Source organism: Mustela erminea, chromosome 3 (assembly GCF_009829155.1).
Source record: "Mustela erminea isolate mMusErm1 chromosome 3, mMusErm1.Pri, whole genome shotgun sequence".
NCBI lineage: Eukaryota > Metazoa > Chordata > Mammalia > Carnivora > Mustelidae > Mustela > Mustela erminea.
In genome coordinates this window covers 106072977-106095813 of record NC_045616.1, presented here as the reverse complement: position 1 = coordinate 106095813, position 22837 = coordinate 106072977, and the positions used below count along the sequence as shown (strand labels likewise).

Genomic DNA, 22837 nt, shown 5'->3' with positions numbered 1-22837 from the left:
GGCATCTTATAGATTGGGAAATGAGACAAGTTTTCGATGATCATCGAAACATTCATTACCCAGTATCTATTTTGTAATGTTTCCAAAGCACCATGACATGAAGCTCAGCAGACCCATGATAAGTGTCTCTGAGAATTTCTTTCAAACATCTCATCAACCGGCAGCCACTGACATGGGACAAGTCCTCCAAGGAGCCGGGGCTATTCCTGCACGAACATCAGGACTCTTGGTTGATGTGTCTGGGCAGGAGTGATGCCCTCAGAGCCCGGGACTCCTTCTGACCAGGCTGGCTCACCTGAATGGGCCACAGCTCAGCAGGACTAAACTCTGCGCCAGATTTCCGTGTTCCCTTTCTCCGCCCCAGGGCCAGTGACTTACAAACGTAGAGACTCTGCTAAGCCCTGGGATTTCATTAAGGGCCTTGTTAAAATTTACTACAGTCAAATAAAGAAAAGATCCAGCCTTGGAAATCATTCTCCACTCATGTCTCTCCTTCTCCCTGCTTCCCACCCCCACCTCCAATCCCACTTAGTCATCTATTAAACAAGTAACTACTGAGCGAGTTCTGGAAAGTTGCCCATATCACATCTCTTTAGAAATCATTTCAGAAAATGTCTTGAGGAAGGTAGGTCACCTCTTCCCATTTGTCTTACTCTGTCAGGTCTGGTGCCTAAGTAAACAGGCAGTGAAGCACAACCAAAAAGAATAGAGAGGATCCAGATTCTTAAGTGAGGCCCAGGGTACATCCTGGCCATTGCATATGACTTGGATGACCTTGGGCAAGTTCCTTCACTTCTGTGAGTCTCACTTTCTGCATCTATAAAATGGGAGGAGTACTGTGACCTACCGTGTCACCTATGGTGAGGGTTAAGGAAAATAATGCATGTCTACTGTCTACCCCAGTGTCTAGCACAGAGCAGGTGCCAAAAATGTGAGCTATGAACAGGGGGTCTTTTGCAGACGCTGCCTATCTTTCTGCTGCATCGTTCCATCTTGTGTTTAGCGGAATTTTTGCTGACTACATGGGAACTGAGGAGAGGAAAAGCCATGTTCTTGCTCCTGGACTCACAAGTCGTCCCATCCTTCTGTGATGTCATCATGTGAGCCACAGCTCACAAATCTGAATGCTAACAACCCAGCAACCAGTCCTCACCTCCCACACGCTTTTCATCACCCACTTGCATCCAACATCTGGGGCTTCTGCTTCTACCCTACCATCTCATGAGCTCGCCACTAAGGTTCCATGTCCAACATTACTCAGACAGGCAATATCTGCAGGAGGTAAGCACACCAGGGCCTCCAGGATCCAAGGCAAGAAACCCCTTTTCCAGGGGAAGCTGAAATTTTGCAAAATGGAATATAAACAGGGGCATCTCTTTGGTTTAATGATTAAAACTGAAACTTGACTCCTCTGTTCTGGGGGACCAGACCGCAAGTTTCATTTTTCAAAGGACCCAGATGTTTATGAAGGGCGGGCTCATCCCTAAGATTGGTTACTCTGCTTTCAGGGGCTGCCTGACCTCTCCTCAAACCCACTCTGAGGCAAAGCCCCCCATGGAATTAAACATTCGCTAGACAGGGAGGCCAGGGCAGCCAGGGCTCCTTGGGTGACAAATATTTTTGGAGCAAGCCTGGCTCCTTCTACTCCTTTGGGTCTCTGCCCAGGTGTCCACCCCTTAGAGAGTCCTCCCCAGACCTCTGCATATAAGGTCCCATGCCTCCTGTCTCCTCTGCACATCAGCCTTTTCTATGACCGCCTATCACTTAGCTCAAAGCCTCTCATGTCTGTGTTTGCTGACTTGTGCTTGCTTGCTGCCCCTAGACTGTCAGATCCCCGAGAAGAGAAGTTCTACCTGTCTTGTTCATGCCATAGCCCAGGCGCATGGTAGTTTGTACTGAGGGGGAGAGGGAAAAGGGTAAAAGACTTCTATAATGCCACACAAAAATCTTGAGTTCTGCCTGCCATTGGGGCTTGGAGTATAGAGAACGCTCAGTGCAGGAAGGAAGGAAGGGAGGGAGGGAGGGAGGGAGGATAATTATGCTGTTTTGCTTTTGATGTCATAAAGCTTTATGACACACATACACGGACTCACCATAGTCTCTGACATCATACACAAGGCCTGAGTAACTCAAAGTCATTTTATTCATAAGTGTCACCAGCCATTGTATATTGCACATATCCTCTCTCCTGCGTCCTCTGTCTCACTGTACCTAGTGACTGTGCTGAACCCCGATTGCTGAGAGCCTGGCTATCTAAGTACACAGGGTGGTAAGTCAGTATAAATTTGCAGAGAGCCAAGAAATCTCAAGCACTGGGGGCAAGAGAGCCTGGTGAGACGGGGGGAGGAGAGAGAACAGAAGTCTGGGCTTTCCTTTGACTTAAGTCTAAAACAGATTAACAGAAAAGGACAGGTTCAAGACTCATGTCAAGCTAGTTTCCCTCACCTGGCGATGAACGCTTTCCTTGGCTCCTCTGAGCTGGGCAACAGTGTTCTGTGTACAGAGGGCTGCGGAGAAGGGGTAGCCGTGTTTGCAGGACGATTAAGAAGCAACCTTGAGGCTGTAATGACCTTGTAGATTACAGAACAAAACTTCCAAAAGGGCTTACAGCAAAACCTGGTCATTGAGGAGGGCTATACATCCATGCAAATCAAACAGCAAACTAACTAACCAAACAAAAACAAAGCAACACTCTCCACAAGTAGATATATTTGCCCCAGTGTGAAGTTTCCATTGTGAAAGAACAAGACAGAAGTTGCTCTGTTCTGCCAGCCGCCCTCCCCCCACCGCCCCCTGCCCCCATCATGGCAACTACCACGATGTGCCCCTTCCTGGGCTGCTGTTTGTACGCTCAGGGTGGAATGCTCCCACTAGGGCAGGTTTAGGGCATGTTTCCCGGGGACCCTCAGTCTATTGGTGGGAGAGCTCCTACAGGTGTGCCTTTAATGGCTGTAGGCACATCTGCAAAGGGAGCTGGGATTCTGAGTGTCAGCAGCCAGCGAGCCGTGGGGTTCCAGAAGCCAGAGTTTGGCAATATGCGTGCATGCACACACATGTGGATGGGAAAGAACAGTTTTTGTTTTTGGTAGGATTGTCCAAAAGTGATACCGAATCAGTAGCTGTGGAACTCTGTATAATAACCTGTCTAGACTGTTCTAACCTCATTGATAAAATTAAGACATGGAAACAGGTATTCTCTAAGGGTCTTCCAGTTTAAAAATTCTATACTTTTATGCAAACATTATTTTCTTTCTATGCTTTTTTGATTTTTTCTCTCCCTTGCTCTTTCTGTCTCATCTTCTGCCTTTTTTCCTTTCTTCCTCTTGGCCAAGTCCTCTTCAACTGCCTCAAAGGGGCCTCTGACCTCCCCCCGCCCCCAGTAGCTGACCAGAAAAGCCAGCAAATCAGCAGCTGTTTTCACAAGGTTTGGAGTAGCTGATATCCCATAATTCTGATTCAACTGTTTCGTTCCGAGGCTCTAATACGAATCCCCAAGTCTCCTGGTGAGCATTAAATAATACATACCAGCCAGTCAGCAAAAACAAGGCTCCTGCTTAACTCCAGGCAGTACAGAGCAATACATCTATCTAGCCACTGCACCAAGAAGTTGAGTCAAACACAGAAACAGGTGTCCCCAGAATTGCAACATTTCTGTTGCAGAAATCAAGACAGAGTGAAAGGGGGAAATCTAGCAACTATGGTATGGGAGAAGGGAATTTTAGGGATCTGGAAAGCCTTCCTAGGAAAGGCCATGATAATGGATAATGTGCAAGTGTAGCAGAACATAATATCATCATTCCTCATTAAGTGCAACTATACTCCTATAAATTGAGAAATCACTTCATTTGGGGATGAACCATCCATTAAGTACATACAACACATGTAGTTATCATTGGCTGAGCCCTGTATGTATGAACTGTGCTAAACTCCTCATCCACACCTCATTCAGTCCTCATAATAAAACAGGAGACTGATGTCAGTGCAGTGTTAAGAGCATGTTACTAGTCACACGGATTCTGCTCTTCTCTGCACCTTAATATTTTCATCTGTGGAATAGGTCAAATAACAGTATTTGTCCTTACAGGACTGGTGTTTGTTTTTTCAATTAAAAATTATATAAAACACTTAACACAACGTTAAGAATGTAGTAAATGGCCCATGAACATCATTTGTTATTGGTGGCGATGTTTTCCCACATTTGGCTATTCATGTCTGGAGAGTGTAAGTGGCCTCTCTGAGGTCACATGGCCAGGAGGGGGTTTGAGTGCAACTTGGTCTGTGATCAAACTCTCTTGTCCCTTGTGATGTAAACTATCACTGCTTAATGGCCACTTCTTGACATTTTCTGGGAAACTTGGCACCGACCGTGGACTTGTCCTGCAATCTACCTTCGAAAGTCATTGTGGATCTGCAGTTCTATTAATCTTACCTTGGAAAAATCATGCAAATGTATGACAGTACACAGTAGGACCCTCCTTAGAATTAGAGATGTCTGCGGTCTTTACTCTGAGAGAGGCAGATGAGGCTGCTCTGTCATTTGTGATTCCTCTTTGCCCATCCCTATTTCTGGACTCTTCTGGGACATTTCCTTCTGCTCTTTCCTAATGACCCAGCCCACACCAGACCCTGGGGGTGCCCAACAAAGAAAAGCCAAGGACTAAGCCGAGAAGAGCCTAAAGGGCATGAAATGGGGCTGGAAAGGCACAGACCCGGCAAGGCGCCAGAGGCTCTCACCAAAAGAAGCTTTTAAGGAAAGGAAAGCAGCCACCTTGGGGGACATTCGTAATGCTTATGCCAACCTTTGCCTGCAGCAGGGCTGGGAAGGGCAAGCCAAATTGCACACCATCTACAGCCAGTGCCTCCAAATCCGCCGAATGTTTCCCACGAGCCTCTGCAGAGCAGCGGGGCCGAACTTGCCCTAGAAATGGCTGATCTCAAAGGCGTGCACTGTTGCGGTAACTAGGAAGGGTGGCAAAATGGCATGGATCATCAGTCCTAAGAGGGTATTCTAGAGGAATTTTGTCTATAAGGAAAAGAAGAAAGAGACTTAAGAGAAAGAAAAGCCTAAGGAATGCCTAGGTGTCGGGAAGCAGCTCTGAAGTTTTATTTGGTTTATTTGCTCACATGGGGAGAAGTCAGAGAAGGAATCTGGAGCCAATGGGGATCAAAGAAAGGAAACGGGGCTTAAGCTGGAGAAACATTCCAGTTGGACAAAACAAAGCCCTTTTTGAATGCAAAGCTGGTAAGACTGCCAGGTTTTATTGCAGATTGAGGTTATGGTTCTACCTGTAAAGCTTCAAAAAACAATTCTAAACACCCCTCTCTCCCCCCAATCCTGTATGCTTCCCACTTATACCACTTGTCTCAGAATTACCAGCATCATTAAATCTGTATTAGAATTATCTAGAAAGCTTGTATAAATGCAAGTTCTCAGCCCCGCCTCTGACGACTGAGTCAGAATCCCCGAGGTGGGGGGGCGGGAGGGCCTCTCCATAACCCACAATTTTACAGCTCGCAAGGTGGTTCCTATCTACATGGAAATCCTTGAGCGCCCCCCACCCCCACCCCCCTCCGCATGAGGGGCATGAACCAAGGCAAGGTGACTTCCACTTTGAATTTTCTGAATGTATGCATTTTATCAAACTCATCCAAGGGTTGCTGCAAAGGGCACCAAATAAAATGAAATGAAAACTGCCTTTTCTAGGGAGATGGGCTGCTCAGTGCGGGAGCCCCACCGTGACCCCAGGGCACAGCCACGCTGCTAAACTGAAGGAAAGGGTTGGCTTGGGCAACCTTCTTTATAGACAGACAGCTGAGAGCGGGCAGGGGAGAAACCTCAGTTCAGGGCAAATTCCGGTACCCAGAAATCAGATCTGAGTGCAGCACTGCCATCCTCCACTAGAGAAAGAAATCTTAAGAGTAATTTATCTTTCTCCCTCCTCTTATCTCTGAGTTGAGTGCTCAACTGTGGAAACACACACCCGATTTGGCTTCACTCCTTGGTGCTCTGTGGTCTTCTGACCAAGGGACTGAAAACATCTGCACTCACTCGGAGGTGGGTGATTGCTGGTCCTAGGGGAAAGGAGAGGGCTCCACGGCAGTCTTCTTTCTTTAGGGTTTTTTGGGCCTGCAGGGTTTTTTGGTTTGTTTGTTTTTAACTTGTCTGTGTGGCTTTTTTTTTTTTTTTTTTAAGTCTAATTAACATGCAGTGTTATAGAGGCAGTTGTCTTTTTCCTTCTACTGAAACTACATCTTTGGAACATGAACACATGGGCCGACATAAGGGACTCCCTTCCTTGGGCACTCCTGCCCTGACTTTCTCAAGGTCATATAGAGCGCATTTTTCCCTCTCTCTGCGGGGGTGCCCATTAGCACCCAGCAATGATGGGTTGTTTCAGGCAACTTTGAGCTGCAATGGTGGAGAGGGGAAGGGAAGTGACACGGTGTTAGGAATTGAAATCACCCAACTGTGTCAACTCATTCTCTACGACTGTGGGCTGTGACTCTTTCGCTGGTGCAAACACTGTCCCTTTTCAGATCTGGGAGTTGCCATTTATCAGAGGAGGGAAGCAAGTGGTGGAATGCCTAGAAAAAACAAAGCTGCCTGCCAGTCACAGCCTCATTGGAAGTCTTGATTCTACTCCCTGCTTCACAACCAATTGTGGGTTGCGCCATATGCAATTTGTTCCTAATTGCAGTCCCAAGCTAATTCAGTTAAAAAATAAATTAGAAAGACCTGTAGGATCACTTCTGCTTCCATACATTCTGATAGCTTCCTTGAAGGAAAAAGAAAATTAGGTTTACCTAGATCAGTGAATTTGTCTGTACGTTGCATCTTATTTCTTATGAACTCAGAAGGCCCATAATTATATCATAACTATTACATCCATGAGCATCACAAAACCTAAGGGCTTTGCAGTATTTAGCAAATTGTGGTCTCCTCACCTCTACCATTTACTTAAAACCAGTTGAGGATAATGCCAAAATTGCAGACTCCTGGGCCCTGTCCCAAAATACTGAGAGTGGAATCCTGAAATCTACATATTTAATAAATGCTCTCTTCATAGCTATCATGGCTTTCCTTCGAAGTACAGCTGAAAACATTTCTGTTTTATAAAGGACTAATTAAATACGTCCTTCAACAACTCCTATATTTTCTGAATCCATTTTCTTCTGCTGCCTCCAGCACCCAGAGAAAATGCACATACTTTTTTTCAGTTCTTTGCAAGTAGTCTAAAATGTTCCCATTCTGTGCGTTCCCAGGTCTAGAAAAGAGATTGGCAAACTACAGTCCTCAGGCTAAATCTGGCCTGCTGCCTGTTTGTGTAATAAAGTTTTATTGGAATGCAGTCATGTCATTTTGTTCACATATTGTCTACGGCTACTTTTATATTGCAAGGCACAAGTGAGTATTTGCAATAGAGACCATATGGCCTGCGAAGCTGAAAATATTTCCTATTTGGCTTTCTGCATGAAAAGTTTGCTGAGGGGCTCCTGGGCGGCTCCATCAGTTAATCATCTGCCTTAGGCTCAGGTCATGCCCCGGGGTCCGTGGATCGAGTCCCATGTTGAGCTCCCTGCTCAGTGGGCAATCTGCTTCTCCCTCTCCCTCTGCCACTCCCCCTGCTCAGGAGTGCGCTCTCTCTCTCTCTCTTCCTCTCTCAAATAAATAAATAAAATCTTTAAAAAAATCTTCAAAAATTAGAGTTAAGGCGTGAAGTCCTTAGCATCTTCAAAAGCAGGATGGGGAATGAGGGGTTGCTACTTGTTTACGGGGCAAGAGAAGGGTAGAGGAAGATTAGGACAGTGGTTGCAGGAACCATTTATATGAGGGCACTCCGCACATCCTGCAAAGCCAGCATGATGAATTTATTCCCCTCACTGATGACTGGTAGGTGCCCTGCCACACACAGTGCTAGAGGAGGAGACTTGCCCTTTCCCCCAAGAAATAATTATTTCCAGGCGAGATGGAACAGTCTAGTATCAAGGCTGGAATCTTAGAGAACACTAAGAAGTATAGGGGAAAGAGTTCTCATAAGGTGCGGCCCACCTGGCTCTCAGATCTGTCCTGCAAAAATTAGCTATGTACCTTAAGACAAGTCACCACCCCTTGGAAGGCATGACTTCCTCATAAAAACAAGTCTACATCTTGAAAATGTCAGAACCAGACTGGATTTTAGATATAACTAGCTCAGTGATTTCCAAGCAAGTTCCATGGACCCCTGTGATCCTTCAGAAGTGCCTCAGGATCTTCTGTAATGTTTAAGGGATGGGCGACGAGCAGATTCTGGGCTTCCTAGTGATTGAATCAGCCTAGCATGACTTTTTATTTATTTATAGTGGGAGAAAACTTTGAAGCGATAACTGATATGTTCCACGTCGCATCCACCAATACTCATACACTTTCTTGTGTCCAAACACTCAGGAGATAGCCTAACTTTGCCCTAGGGATGGACTGTCCTATACAATATAGAGAACAAAGACATCAACTCCTGGCTTTTAAGTTTGAAAAATCTCGACCTGTGCTGTCCAGTGTGTGGCTATCCGAATTTATGTCGATTAAAATTAAACAACCAGTTCATTGGTCCTACCAGTCACATGTAGCTGTGGCTATACCATAATGAACATGTCCATCATAGAAAATTCTGTTGGACAGTGCTGATTCAAGCTCCAAGCGTACTTGGGGTATACTGGATTAGTCAGGATTAGCAAAAATCCAAAGATTTTTCCTTCTGAGGAAAATATTTAAAAGGATCATGAAGGGAGTTGAGACACAGGGGCACAGGGTAGAGACCCCTTTCTTAACCCCTCTCTACCAAGTACCAGGACTGGACATGGATGGGATGAAGGGGAATGAGAGAAGCTGGGGGTCTGAGGAGATATACCTCTGCCAGGTGGAACCACGTGAGGTGGTCAGGTCTCTCAGGATTCCCTTTGCTCTACCCTGGTGCAAGAGCCTTAGAGAAGAATGGATTCATGGCGGCAATTAGCAGCCTTGCAGGAAAGATAGTCTTTGAGAGTTTCCCAGAGCCTCTGAGGAGCAAGGAACTAAAAAGATCATTTCCTGTGCTGGGCAGAATTGCAGGGAAGAAGGGAGTTGGATGAAGAGAGGTGGTTGTCTTATTGGATGCCAAGGTAGACAGACTTAAGTACCATGAACTAGATGCCCATCACCTCCTCCTGTCTGTGGGCACCATTCAAATACTCTGGAGCTTGGACACAGCCCTGGGAAAGGGGGCAGGGGGACGGAGAAGTGCCGAAGACTTAGTTTTTGTGGAAAGTGGGCATGTGTGAGAAATTGTTCTATATACTGGTATTTGCAGACTGAGTTTATATACACTATGTATTTCTTATGTTTGCCTTGTACAAAAATAATCATGCTGCTGAAAATAATGGAAGGTTGTATGTGAGCCAGAGACCAATGTTTCTTGCATCTAAGGGTATCCTGTTGAACAAAATGTGTCTGGGGTAACGGGTAGATATAAGAAGCGGTTTCAGACCTCTCACTGTTTAGATGAAACACAGGGTCTGTAAAGGTGATAGAATTCTCTGGCACTTGCTGTAGTGGAGGAGAACAAGACGCATGACAAGTAAACACCAGAGTAAGAGCTCTATGCTTAAACACAGAAGCACACTGAGAGGGAACCCACCCCACCCAAGCTTAAAGCCCTGCTTTGCTCCACAAGAAAATGAGCCCAAAGTGAACAAGTCCTAAGCAGAAACACATCACCTTGTTGGCGAAAGTGCTAGTGGTACTACTGGTGATGCCCATTCTAAAATGATGTTCTCTGCCTATATGAAGGTGCCTAAGGAAACGGAAGCTCTAGCTTCCATTATCTGAGCACACTCTTCTTTCTGTGTGTTCCTGAAAATTTTTTCATCTAGTTATTTACGGTAGCACCAGCCCCATTTTGATCACTCTGAGTGCCTGTCTTCTGGTGCAGAGCTGCACAACTGTCCAGATGCATGCAGGCATGGATAATATCAGTGAGCCTTACCAGAAGGTCCTGAGGACCAGGACCTCGGGGTGAATTCCTCCTTGAGGCCCATGTGCTGGTATCCGGGCAGGCAGTTCCTCAGCAAAGAGGGCCTTGGGGTTTCATTTACTCCATTATAATAAAAAATGTTTTGTTCATTGCAAAAAAAAAAAAAGCTGTATTACTTTAGGGCTCTATTAAAAATGGGGGGGGTGCAATTTTTATTTAAAAAAGAATGCTTATAAGACTAAAGGTTTTCAAGGGCCTCTATGTTCTTTAGCAGTAGTTCTGGACCTCTGGGTTGGAGGCTGGTGGCATTGAGAAGGGAGGCACAGTAAACTTTCCCTAGGAACCTAGGGGACTTCTAAACTCATTGGGAAGTCTCCTCTCTCTCAATCTCTTTCTCTCTCTCCCCCCTCCTCATTACCGCCCTCCCTTTTTTTCCTTCCCACTCCTAGCTACCTTCTCTCATGGTTGTCGTCTATAATCTTCACTCTGCCTCCTGTGTCTCAAACACTTAGGCTCCCCCACCACGGTAAGGTCATGCCTGCAAGGTGCTATTGGAGACTGTAAAGCCCGGGTGGGTGTGTCCATGTGTGAGTAAGGGAGTCAGCGTCTGGGTTTTCTACCCATGCTTCACCCATCTCTTCAGACACAGGGGAAGAGGAATCCTAAAGGCAGGTGCATTTTCAGAAAGAGATGAAGGACTGAATGCAGGGAAAGGGAAAAAGCTGTTTTCTCTCCCCAGTGGAAATATTTATATCCTGAAGGTGAAGAATTGGATTCTCCCAGAGGGTCACGTTGGGTGTGTCCTGAGCTATGGACCTCAGGCATGCTGCTTTGTTTTTCCTCAAAACCAGCTTCGAGGTAGGCATAACTATTCTCCTTTTATGAATAACCCACGGGAGGATCGGAAAGGTAAAGAACATGAACAGTCACCGAGCTGGTAAGCCTCTGAGCCAGGAAGCTGGTCCTCAGAGCCGAGTACTGAATGTGAATGCAGCCCTGAGGTCTAACAACGGCGAGACTCCGGGATGGCCAGTCCACCCTGGGAGGAACAGAGGTGCTCAAAGGGACTGTGAAAACAGCTCGTGCTTATTGTACCTTATCTCGTGAGCAGCAGGGCTGGGATTCGGTTGAGATTCTCAAGTTTGAGTCTTCTAATAAATTATACTCCCCCAATGTGAGCTGTGGGCCGACACACCTTCTCTAACTTCAGGAGTCAGACCTTCCCAGCAGGGGGAGAAAGCCGTTGGTCACTGGGCAGTGGGAGAGGATACACTCTTCCTGCCAGAAGTTGCCAGAAGGGCTGTGAGACTTTGAGGTTGACTAAGCCATAATCCTACTCTAGATCGTGCTGCTGCTTCCGTTTCCAGAGCAACAGCAAGGAATTGGGAGAACATACGTGTTATCAGATTTGGACAGGGAGGCGAGCAGCAGTGTTTGTCACTGGGAACGGAGTGTGACACAAACAGCCTGGGCTCCGTGCCTTGCCCAAGCTGTCACATGCAACCCATCCTCCAGAAGCAAACTGATAGCTACCCAGAATAAACCACCCCCTACTTGTCTTTAAAGAAGAGTAGTAGAAGAGTGGGCTCTGCGGGGGGCGGGGGGGGATGGGGGGAGGGGTGTGCAGGGAAGGAGACGAGATGAAGAGAAGGCACGGACCTAAGACACAGGTACAGTTTCAAGCAGTTCCTACCTAGGTGTAGAGAATTCTCACAGGGCCAAGGGCCTGGAGGGGGCAACTGTGACTCCTGAAGTCTCCAGACACATCCGATTCTCACAGGAGTAGAAGACAATTGGTGCAATGATTCTATTTCTCATTAGGACCTGGCTCTTCATTAGTGGGGCTGGTGCTTTTTTCAGAGAAGAGGTCTGAAAGTGTGAGGGCAAAAAGTGCTGGAAGTTTCAGAATGCAATCCGTCCTCCTTTGCTGGCCCCAAATCAAAAAAGGATGTTAAGAGGGGATTTCTCCGGCTACAGTTCTGAAATCAGTCAGAGAATTAAGAGGATTTGAAAAATTATCTTGGATCCATCTGGAATCTTAAAGAAATGATCACTGAAAGAAGAACAGGAGTGAATTCAGACAGATCCAGCCCAGTAGTGGAAGCAGCAACTCAGGGTTCTTATGTGCCTGGATCATTCTGGAAGGTCATACTTCCTGCACGTCTCCTCCAGCACCTCTGCCCTGCAGTGGATTATGTAGATGTGATGTGTAAGACACCCAACCAAGGGGGTCCAGAGAAAAGTAGAGAGACTCAAATTTCCCTGGAACAGATGGTAAATTCTTCACTCTTTTCTTGTCTTTGATTTTGTTTTCTCATGATTTCCTTCTATAGGATGCACTGTGGTGATCCAGGAATCTCCTACATGCCCAGGCATGTAGGAACATGGACCTCTGTGTGGCAAAGAACCCAAGGGATGGCTGAGACCAACCTTCCTCTGGATAGAGAGGGAAGCACCCAGCTCTGGGGCCTCCTAGAGTCACAGTATGCAAATAATTCAACAAATGGTCCAACAGCAATGTTGTCAGAAAAAGAATTTCCAATCCTATCACCATGGTGACAGCTCATCAAAAAAAATCTAAATCTAAAAATTGCCTTCTTTTAGCTGATGAAAAATAATAAATAGGGCGTCTGGGGCTTGCATTTGTACTAGCTCTCACTACCAATGCCCGAAAGCTCCTCCAGTTCCACCCTCACACCTGGCTGGGTCCTCACACAGCTTCGGTCACCTGTGATTCCTCAGGATGTACTTGGGCCCGGGGAACTTGAAACAGGAGGGGCTCATTCCCCAAACTCCCAGATCCTCAGTCTGACCCCCCTCTCCCCACGCTCTTGCTGGCTTTCATTAACCCTTGACCCCGGGGTTTATCAGCTGTCCCTAGCAATTTCACAGATAGGGCATTTCTGGAAATAGCTACGAGCCCCAGCGAGTCCAGGGATGGAGCGCTCACAGGAGAAGAGACAAGAACCTCCTGAGGGATTGAGGCAGAAGTGGGCCGTTGTGACTTCCTTCTGTTTTAAGGGCAATGCCACAGCCCAATTTTCATATTAGAAACTGGACTGTCTACGTCTCCAAGGCATCCTGCAACAGACAACTTATATATTCTGCCATTTCTAGAACTGGGATCCCAGCAACTGTTAGGAGAGTGCAGTTTCCAAGAAGCAGGGCCAAGAGCAAGGACTGAAATACAGGAGCAGCAAGTTGTCTGCGCAGATGTGCTCGCGGCGTCTTGCCTGGACAGGCACATACCAGGGAGCATCCAGCCCACCAAGCGCAGATAAGTGGATGCTGACCCGGCCACACAGTGGGACACTGCATGACTAGGACAGATAAGTGGATGCTGACACGGCCACACAGTGGGACACTGCATGACTAGGACATAAAAACAACTGAAGATCTGTGACTATGGAAAGGCAGAGATATCCGTGATACGTTGTTAGCAAAAAGTCAGGCTCTAAAACGACGAACATAGTGCAATCCCATTTAAGCTGTATCTTTATGTGCATACACACATCAAGAGACTAGCAGAAGATCATATACCGATGTGTTCATGACTGTTACCTCCGGGGGTTTCTTCTTTTTGTCTCTATAAAATTTTGGTGCCTAAAGCAATATCTTATGTGGTGAACTTGTATTAATATTATAATCAGTATAAAAAATTCACTTAACCCTAAAGTGATTTTAAGAGGGACTTTTCAAAAATATGAGATAGGGACCAGGTGGCTCCTCTACCAGGCACTGTGGTGGGAGGCAAAAAATGAAAGGACCGCATGGTCTGTGCCGTCAAGGGACCTGACATCTAAATGAGTGGATACATGAAATCATCACTAGGTCCTCGATCTTTAGGAGGAAATGAACTAAACATTGGATGATGCAGGATCCTGTTCACACAGGTAGACACAGTCTGGTGGCTAAGAGGGGGAGAGCTCTAGATTCTTCCCATCCCAGATGGATGTGACAAGTTGCTTATCTGCCTAGACTCCCCATCTGAAAGTGGAGTAATGAGAGCAGAGGATCCACCTTACAGGACTGCTGGAGGTTTCCGTGGGGTCAAGACAGAACACAGTGCCAGCTGGGGGACATTCGGGACATGCCAGCTACTACTATGACCTCACCGAGGGCTCTGGGAAAGCAGGGGTGGGCACACTTTAGACATAGGAAAGCCCTTTGGGGTCACAACTCCTGATGCCAATGATCATCCGCTTTCTGAACAAGACCCCTCCTTTAGCTTAAGTGCTGAAAGAAGTTTTAAAGTAAGTGGCACTCTTTTCCGGGGGACACAGGAAGCCTGGCCCGTGGCTCCCAGGCACACTGCGGTGTTTATCATAGTGCTTCATCTGTGGGTGACCTTGTCTGTTGATGAATCCAATCACTGGCTCCCCCCGCCTCAAGCAAATGACCTGCTCCCCTCCAATCAAAAGGCACCTTTAATCTGATTCCTTTTCACTCAACTCTCCACCATGACCCGCATGTCATTTCATTCCTCCTTTCCCCTCCTGCAAGTAATCAGCCTGGTCTAATTTGCTTGTATAAACAGGAGGCCTAGGTGGGGGGACGTCACTTGGCCATGGCAGTTCTGCTTTTCATACATCCCCCCGCCTTGTTTCCTGAGACCTTTCAGTAGAGCCAGACCTGGAGGAGAGTTATATTAAACAGTTGGACTCCAAACCTAAACAGCCCCTAAAGCATTAGTGGTTCAAAGATCTCCCGGTGCATTTATGAAAAGCCATTGATCTGCGAAGAGGTGTTAGCGGACTTGAAATGCACCAAGAAAACTCCTTTGCTGGCAGGAGGCAGAGTGGTTTTCATTAAGGATCTGCCCTTTATCTTGTCACATCACTGACCTGCCCAAGCCGGGATGGGTATTTCCCTCGCCTTGAGAGGCGGCGGCCTCTGGTTGGAAGCTGTGATAAGCGTTCGTTTTTAAGACAAACACAAAGGAGAGAAGTGACTTACTTTTCTGAGTCTGAACCCCAAATCACCTTTAAATTCTAACTTTTGTGATCACCTCTGATACATAAAAGCCTTGAGAAGACCATGGGCCATTTTCCCAATGTTGGTTCTTGGGACTTGGGGGAAAAAAATGCAAATCCTGGGACATCAGAACTTCAGGAACTTGAAATATCACCTAGAACAGGGTCCCTTCCTTAATCTAGAGGAATTTACCAGCCTCAGAACAGTGCAGATGGCCTTAAATCCCCTTTCTGCTGCTTCCTACCGGGTGACCTGAGATACATTCCTTCTGGTCTTTGCCATGATCTTCTCAAGTCGAAGCTGGGTCTGACGACCTCAGAGGTTTGTTGCAAGGATTAAATAAGGTAATAGATGTAAAGCGCTTTGCACAGAGTCTGGCATAAAGTTGGTAAATGCCCACTATTATTATCGCTTGCTATTACCATACTATTATTTACGCAGTCTAACAACTGTAAGCAACATTTTGCATGTCATACACATGTGCGTTTTCCTGGGAAGAGGTCTATATATTCAATTTTCACTTTCCCCTAAAGGGGAAGAACCACTCATCTAGCTAGACTTTCCCCTTTAATCGATGACTAAAATCATGCCCGGAGGTTTAGCGTGTTCTTTCCATAGTCACATGGTAAGACAGATGGGAGACCAGAACTAAAACCCAGAATCTGTTGATTCACTGTCCAGTGCTTTGCAATGTTCTAGAAGCATTAGCAAAAGTAGCCCAAGCCCGAGCCAGTGTTGCAGAGAAGAAGTAATACATGTGGAACAGGACTGGACATATATTGGTGGGGTTAAGGCAGAGGGTTAAGTTCAGTTCAGGGGCCTGGAGCTGTGATGCCTGCGGAGGTACCAAAATTGGCTGACAACAATAATTGGCAGAGAAAAGGTGTGTAAACCAGAGTGAAGGGGGAACGAGTGGGGCCCACCAGCAAGCACCTGCCCCACTCCCAGGCTCCTTTGCATCTCTCATGCATTGCAAGGAATGTTTATCCCATAAGCTTTACAAAATCCAAGGGAATATGCACCTTTGACCCAGGAAATGAATCATTCTGAAGTTCTGAGTGGTTGTACCTCCATTTCCCTGAAGATGCATCCCCAGGATTTTGAAGTTTGCATTCTTTTTTCTTTGACCAGGTTTTTAAAAATACTTTGATTTTCCCAGGATCAGTGGTTCTCCAACTGTGTCTTGGGACCGCCCCCATCAGTGTTACCGGGAAACTTGCAGCAAATCCAAGTTTGGGGGACCTCCTTAGACCCACTGAGTCAGAGAGTCCTGGGCAGGGCCTAGGAATGTGTTTTTGGAGGGTCTCCAGATGACTCTGAAGCACGCTCAACTCTGAGAACTGTTTTTTTTCTTAGGCCACTGGTGTGGCAGAGACCCAGCAAGGAAGGAGGGCTCAGAATCATCTTCCAGAAATTTGAATCCCTGGAATACATTTTTTTTTTTTTTTTTTTGGTTGGTATGAAACAAACTGAATACTAGACTAGTAACTTAGTTCCTCTTGTATTTTGCAAACAAGAGATCTGGAGGGAAGTGGAAAATAAATTTCATGGCCTTTCATCTCAGCTACAATGACATGTTCATTTAGCATTGTGTGGGGAGGAAGGAGGGGCCGCTGTTAGGCTTCTAGAAGAGAATACACAATTCCAATGGAATCCGCTGTAATTTAGGGGCAATTAGCGTCTGCACATTCTCCATCCTTGAGGCTCCATTAATCCAGTTAATCCTTATCTTCCAATCGAAAACAAACACCCTTGAATGTACTTGGGATCCTTTTAACACGTTCTGCCCACCTGGATGCTGTCCTCCGCCTTGTAATCCAGAGCTTTTAGGAGCCACTTCAGCTCCTGGGAAGGGGGGGATGACCCACCGTATTGGCGGGTCCTGCCAGTCCCTTGGAAATAAGCCCTGTCCCAGGCTGCACCCTCGCCCGAAGCACACGTTCTCTGGCGAGACCTGCCCTCTCTCTGTCATTACTCAAGTTGTTCTTGGTACTCCCTTGCTATTCTGGGCAGCCTTCCCTGAAACTTCTTGACTTCCTTTTGCCTAAGTAATGCAAACACTCGGATAATACTAATGCCTTGCATTGCTAAGGCAATGTGCTGTTTCCAGAGGCCTTTCTTATTTGTGTCATGAGATCCTCCAAACTACTGTAGTATCATTGCCTTTCTCCACTTTCCTATCCACTCTCATACCCTCTGCAATTTATAGGTGGGGGGCTTGAGGCTTCCCGGGGTTACACGACCTACCAGATTCCCACAGTTAGTAACTAGATGACAAGGTAGGTTCAAACTCAGGTCTCCTGATTTGCAGGCAAAGATCTTCCTGCTACAGAACACTTGTCTCTTTCTGACGACCCACCTAAATCCATAACACCAATGAATAATGCATTTGTTCTTTCCCTGTGTTTATGTCTTTGGGACACCTTTGTATCTATGAAAATCACTGTGTCTTCCTTCATTTAAAAGCCCTTAAGGAGAATAAATCATATCAGGCTCAAATAATAATAATGTAAAGTGCTTCTACCTATTCAAAATATTTTCATTTTATCTTATTTTGTCTACAAAACAATTCAATGAGTTAAGTAGGATAAGCAGTATTATACTTATTTTAATGGTAAGGAAACTAAAATTTGGCCAATAAAAGCAACTTACTGGCTCAGAAAGTAGAAAGTGGTATTGCTGGGAATCAAATACAGATTTCTAACTTCTGGGGCTCTATTTTTCTACAAGATGTGTGGTGTTAACACTGCATTCTGAGACCTGCAGGGTTCTTATCTGCTGCCTCATAACTTCTGGAGGAGCCATGGAAAAGGGGGGCTGGCAGGGCTCTGGGTGTACTACCCTGGGTTTAACTAGAATGTTCCCTCCCTTAAAAGCAGCTTGGGAGCCACTGATCGGTTGTCATTTCCTGTATGGAGTACCCAGCAGGGCAGGAGTACTGGTCAGCTATGGACGGTAGCTTCAGGAGAGTACTGCTGCAGTGGCTTTGAGCAGCCTTCACCTTCTTGCAAACACTTCTGACTCCCTGACTTGCTCTCAGTGTAGGAGGTGACAACGGCACCCTGTCCTCAGAGGGGGCAGGCTACCCCTCAGCCTTTTCATATTCTGTTCATAAATTCAACAAATACTGGTTAAGCAGCGACTCTGTACTAAGTTCTGTGCTAGGATCTGGAACCAGAACGGTAGGAAACCAACACGGAAGTGACTCTTCCTCTGGCCTCATGGAGCTTCACACTGATAAATAATTCCAAATCACAGTAAGAGCTATTACGGAAAATCTGTCTGTTGCATGGAAATAACGGGGGGGGGGTGGGGCAGGAAGAAGGGCAGGGGCAGGTTTCTGATCCACTTCGGAGGTCAGGGAATTCCACTCCATGGAGAAACCACTGGCAGGGCAGACAGGGAGAGGGAGAGCGTTCCCATTGCAGGGAAGAGCACTGTCGAGATACGGAGCAGCAAGAGTGTGGCCTGTTTGAGGGACGCCCAGGAGATGAGCTGGACCAGAGTGCCAAGTGGGGCAGAGCTCAGAATTTCTGCGAAGCAAAATGGACAGCTACCGCTGCGATTTAAATAAGGAATGTCATGATGGATTGACATGTTTTCCAAGATGGTTCTGGCTACTGTCCAGACCACAAAAAAGGTGGGGTTGGTCAGGAGTATAAAGCGAAGAGACGTTCGAGGAGCCTCATCAAGGTGGGTTTGTATATAGGTGACGTAACTGGCCCAATTAATTTCTTTCTTTTTTTTTTTCAATTAATTTCTAATACTGGAAGTAAACCTCAGTCCTCGTCAGTGTGGAGCAAGTGATCCGAAAGGTGATCCACGGTCACGCAGTGAGAGGAGCCCTTGAGAAATTTTATAACTTCACCTGGAAGACTTCAGAAGCGCAAGAAGGGTAAAACACAGAAAGTTCTACTGTAGATTTAGATGACAAGGTTCCTGTCCTGCCCTCCCACAAGTCATCCGTGTAACGTGAGACAGGCCATCTAACTAACCCCTTAGGCCTCATCGTTTTTCCCAGTTGGAGGAGGAGCCCCCAGCCCAACCACAGCAAGTTATCAGGCAACCTGATTACACAATGGAAGTGCCAGTGCTTTGTAAATGGTTAGGCATTCTTAAAATACAGGATGCCATTATCATTAACCATGTCGGTATATACAAAGTAATTATAATTAGAGTTCTGAGTAAATATGGAGTAACATTTTTCTCTCCAATTGCATCCCAAAAGAAAGTTACTAGACACCAAGGAGTTTATGTTTTTAGATGGGCTAGAAGTTTCAGCACATTCCACCATAAATCTACCTTTATTTTTTTCGACAGATAAAAGTTATAGAACTACTTAATAATTTGATTCTTTAGAGTTACCATATTTACTCAGAATTATGATTGCAATCATATTTGCTTCATACCATATTTCCCAGGCCTTAGTCATCTATGTTCCAAAGTCATACTTTTAAACCCAGGAATGTGTAAATATTAACTTGATATTTTATTTAAATTGAATATATATGTATATATATATATATTCCTTTCCACTTTGAGTTTTAATGAATTTAAAGCTAAAGAATATCGCTTTGAAATATTTTTTTCTTAATTCGCATGACAATAGTTGGAACTCTGTTAACATACAAAGAACTATCTAACAGAATCTCACATAACACCAGGGGTAACCACTCTGCTTGGGAAGTAATATCTTATCCCACTCATATTTCAGGAACTTTTTTCAATATCAAAATTAATAGAACCTTTCCCTGGCCCAGGGATTCTTAACATTAGAATCATCAGGAGAGCTTTTAAAACTCTTGATGCCCAGCTGGACTGCAGATCAATTAAATAAAACTCTCAAGGTCTGCAACCCTCAGTATTGTTCCAAGTTCCCTGGGATGATCCTCATGTGAAGCCAGGTTGAGAAGCATCAACCCAGATTCTTGGGTGCCTTCCAGGACTGCCTGGGCATGCTAGGATTGGCCAGATATCAAGGACAGACTATATGGGGAGACTGTATGGCAGTAGGGGAGTCGATTGCTGTTTCTGTCTCATTCAGAAGGGAATGGCCATCTGGATAAAAATAATGTATAGCGGTGCTACCACTAACAGGCGGTATGAATTGACAGCTAACTTTATGTCAGTTACTCCTCCAAATAGTTTAAAAGACTTATGTCATTAGTATTCACAGCAACACTGCAAGGAGAGCTCTGTAACTATCTGTCTCCGAGACAAGGCATCTAAAGCCCAGAGAGGTGCAATGCCTTGGCCAAGGTTACACAGTAAGTAGTAAGTGACAGAGCTGGGACGGAGCCTCCTTGAAAGCAACCCCAAGTTTCTATCCTTTCATATGGCTTCCTGCTTATAACAGATACCTTAGAGCCTAGAATCCTATTATACAGACCAGAACCTCCTTTCCCTGTGCGTTTTTATTAGACATCATTCCCGACCCCTAATTTTGCAGATGAGTACATTTCGCTGATGTGACAATGAAGGCCTGCATTGTTTCCTAGGTCATATAACCAACTCCATGTGTGGTCTCGTGAGACTTCTCCTGGACATCCTTGTTCTCATTTGAGTTGCAACAATAAATGCTTCTGCCTCATAACCATTAATGTTAGAAGAAGAGGCATCTGGAGCGTTGGGTCCCCACTGCTCCTTGCCCTGGAGAAAGCTCCCCTGGGGAGGGGGAAAGACGGTTTCTAGCAGCCCAGAAGTCATTTTTCTCCTTTGTAGGATCCAGTTACACCCAGCAGACTGCAGTCTGAATAAACAAAACTGGAGGAACACACCTAGGGGATCTCTGAGTCGGGTCTCAGATTTTAGCATCTAGCTACAGGGAGGGGAGAAGAGCTTGTTGTTTTCTAGAAGCACAGATGAAGAAACCACCCTCCAATTATGCAGCAGATTCGGCTTCCCAGTTGAAGAAAGGGCATGAAATCGGATGTTCTTCAAGCTCAGAATAAATCAGTGGAAAATCTACCTCCCTTCACCCTCCATAAAGAACAACTAACACATTGCGTTTAATTTCCGAATAGGGCAATGTTCTTTTTAAGGGAAATGTTAAGCAGGGATTAAAGACACGATGGGCTGTGTAACTCTATCCTCAGCCCTTTCATTGTGAATAGTATTTTTTTTTTTTTTTTTTTGGCGGTGTCTGTGCAGAGATGTGGGAAAAACCAAAGTCTTATGTAAATGAGAATTGACACACTGATAAACCAAGCGCCAGACCTGAGGTCTTAATTACACAGGAGTCTAGATGTCAGAGTGAACGCAGCTTACTGATATTCAGAGATTTCACCCAGTATTAAGCTGGATGACCTTCTTCCGGGAGCAGAGAGGCACGGGTCTCTCGTTACGCAGGGTACACGTTCACGGGCAGCAAAGGGCTACGTTCATGCCTGGGCGCCTTTCTGGATAGGATACGTCCCTGAGCTTGGACACCCCGGCCTGCTTGGTGTGGCACAAGAAAAGCAAGGTGTTTGCAGGTATTTCCAGCTGTGGGGTAAGCAGCTGCTAACTGACAGTTCTTAAAAGCAAAGGTCTCTAATGGCATCTTTCCCCCCGCCCTCCCCTCTACATGGCCTTCCCTGCCCATTTGGCATCATTTGTGGCCTCTGCAGCCCTGTCAAGGCATTACCTCACTTCAACACCTAATACTCTGATGATATCTACGAAAGCATTAGTAGCTAGTTTTTAAGGCTGCAAGGTCGAGAATTAACAAGCATTTATGTTGCTAAAGATGACACGTGGGAGGCGTCTCTAGCTCACACAAGGTGTTGCCGGTGGACTGGAGTCTAGCGAGGTTTGTACCTCCCAGCCCACGACTCTTTTCATTAGCTTGACGCTCTGGTCATTTGTTTTTAAAAGGGGCTTCGGCAGAACCTAACAGTTCTCAGTGGGTGTCAGGGTCTTTGCCTTGAAACAGAAAAATAATACATCCTTTCCTTCCATGCGTACTAATTAAAGTGTCAGGATGGAGCCCCAACACTGATTTGACACATGACACGACGTCCCATATAATCTGACGTGTCTCGCGCTGACATCAAAGCCCCATCAAGGAAAAAGAGCGGGATATTTAGTGCGGGCCCGTTGCAGTCTGACATCTAACTCCGTCCAGCTTCCTTCACAGGCCCTCGCTCGCCAGGAGATTAACCCGTCAGGCCGCCGAGTGAGAAGGGACAGAGCAGACCCGGACAGGAGGCCTGGGATGCAGGGGAAATCCAAACACATCCACCTGCTCAGGGAAGACTCTCCAGACACCTCGTCCCCCTACGGCCATCTGGGGCAAGCGCTGTCGCAGCCACTGTTGTGGCACCTGGTCATTTACGACTGCCTCATGACATTATTTCTCACTGTTGTCTTTGCATTGTTGTTTAATGACTTTCTGTAATTGTCTCTTCTGACCCCAAATAAACCTCAGCACTTGGAAGGCAAGAAGTAGCTCTGGTACGTGTCTGCCCTAGCAAACGTCTCCTGTGATTCCACGAAGGGCTAGCAGGCTCTTTCTGTTTTTGTTTTTGTGTTAATTTTCCATCTTTCATGCACCAGTCCTTTTTTAGACTACAACAAAAATGAAGTATTACAAGAACAAACATGGGTATGGCTGTCTTAGCAGTGTCAGGCTATTGTGTGTCTAAATGGCTACTCTCAGTTTCTGCACTTATCTGCTCCAGGCCAGGAACACACAATTTGCTAACTGCTGCAAAGCCGTAGGCCACACTTTGAGGAGCACTAAACCAGAACACGGGGATGCCCGAAACAGTATGGGACATAAAGGAGCTCCTTGATATGTAACTGTTGATTGAGTAGATATGTAATGTATAGATAACATATATATACACACATTATCCCTATGATACATTATATCAAATATAGCTATATGCACATAC

At 45.9% G+C, this 22837-nt stretch overlaps 1 protein-coding gene and 1 long non-coding RNA gene across 2 annotated transcripts in view; one reads left to right on the top strand and one right to left on the bottom strand.

Annotated features, from left to right (window-relative positions):
- The window catches only part of SLIT3 (slit guidance ligand 3), a 589888-nt gene that overhangs the window by 316300 nt on the left and 250751 nt on the right, over nucleotides 1-22837 (bottom strand). The gene's annotated exons all lie outside the window — the stretch shown is intronic.
- On the top strand, nucleotides 1021-22371 carry LOC116585515. The gene is made up of 3 exons (XR_004283674.1): nucleotides 1021-1281; nucleotides 18734-18855; nucleotides 22078-22371. It is a non-coding gene; the product is annotated as an uncharacterized LOC116585515 (long non-coding RNA).